This window comes from Hibiscus syriacus, unplaced genomic scaffold, assembly GCF_006381635.1.
Source record: "Hibiscus syriacus cultivar Baekdansim isolate YM2019G1 unplaced genomic scaffold, ASM638163v2 tig00000003_pilon, whole genome shotgun sequence".
In the NCBI taxonomy this organism is placed as follows: Eukaryota; Viridiplantae; Streptophyta; class Magnoliopsida; order Malvales; family Malvaceae; genus Hibiscus; species Hibiscus syriacus.
In genome coordinates this window covers 1,646,877-1,648,679 of record NW_024061753.1, presented here as the reverse complement: position 1 = coordinate 1,648,679, position 1,803 = coordinate 1,646,877, and the positions used below count along the sequence as shown (strand labels likewise).

General features: G+C 30.0%; 1 pseudogene; it reads right to left on the bottom strand.

Moving 5' to 3' along the window:
- Positions 1–1,099: 1,099 nt before the first annotated feature.
- Positions 1,100–1,803, bottom strand: LOC120218374 (annotated as a pseudogene).

Here is a 1,803-nt window from a genome sequence, read left to right as displayed (position 1 = left end):
TTGAATATCTTGTAATTATAATAAATAAATTCTAGTAATTTAAATAATATATAATCGATTTATTAATATTTTAAAATTAAAAAAAAATATTATTTTATATTTCATATTTTTACTGTATTGACAAAATAACTTAAAATATAATCAGCATCCAATCACAACATTTCTCCTACTATTTTTTAAATGCAAATAATAAATATAAAATAAATAAATTTACAATTGAATAATCAAAAAAGTATTGAATACAAAAATTAATTAATCAAAAATAATACAAAATTTATTAAATAAAAAAATTAATTAATAAAATAATAAAAATAGGGAAGACAACCTCAAGGATGCGCCTTTCAAAAAATCTAAAACTTAAGTAAAACTCTCACTAAGTGATGTGCGGGAAAATCTTCTCTTTTCTAAAGATGTTAGATTAAAATATATTTGAGAAATAGTAACTGATAGGGGTGTTCATTCGGTTAATTCGATGATCGAGCCGATCGAATTATCATTTTCGAATTAACCGATTTTTTTTCTTTAACCGTTAATAGAACCGAACTTTTTTTTCGAAAATATTAACCGAACCGAATAAATTTTGATTAATTTTCGAATTAACCAAATTTTTTTAAAATTTTCTAATTTATATAAAAAATTAAATATTTTTTAATTAAAAAAATAGTTTATAATTAATTTAAATAATATATAATTATAAAATAAAAAATTTATATAAATTTTTTAATTAATTAATATTGATTTAGGTTTAAAAGTTATTGATCTTAAATTATTAATTGGGTTTTAAATAGTTAGGGCTGAACCCATATGTTATATATAATATTTTTTAATTCAGAAAAACAGTTTACAATTAATTTAAATAATATATAATTATAAAATAAAATTTTATATAAATTTTTTAATTAATTAATATTGATTTATGTTTAAAATTTATTAAATCTTAAATTATTAATTGAATTTTAAATGGTTTGGGCTAAACCCATAGGTTATATATAATATATTTAATATTTAAAATTTTATTTCGGTTAATTCAATTAATTAACCGATTTCGAACCGAATTAACCGTTAACCGAATATTTAAAAAATCTTAACCGTTCTTCGACCGAACTAATTCGGTGACCGACCGAATTAATCGAATTAATTCGATTCGGTCTGTTAATTCGGTTAAAACCGAATTTTAAACATCCTATAAAACCTTTTCGCCGGCAGAATCTCCGTCACGATTTTCTTATCTCCCAACTCCGATTGCTTGGCCTCCAGTGACTCCCTTGCCAAACGAGCCTGGTTCTCGTAGTAGTAGTAAATCCCAGATCTATACTGTGCTCCCACATCTCCACCCTGACAAAAAAGTTAGAAAAGGAGTAAAGGACCCATTTAGGAAAAAAAAACACAAACACCTGGTGTGCAATATAAGCCAGAGTCAACATACCCGTCGATTGAGAGTGGTTGGATTGTGGCGGTTCCAGAAAACGGAGAGGAGAGTGGTGTACGGGCAGATTTCAGGGTCGACTGGATCCGAATCACCTCGACGTGGTTGTTGGAACCGGTGCATACCAACTCGTAATTCGGGTCGCGGGTATGACCCTGTGAGTAGCCGACCTCTGTTTTAACTAAACCTTCGACTCGCTGGAACGCCAACTCAACCCCCCAGAAACACCCGGCTCCGAACTGAGCGAACTCGTGAGCTGGGTTACTTGGGCTGCCCTCGTCGGCGTCGAAAGCAGGGTTGTTGTCGCTGCTGCCGGCGGTGGCGGTCATTGTTCAGCTCCCCAAGCAAATTTCTGCAAATACGGAGTACCAAGTAAA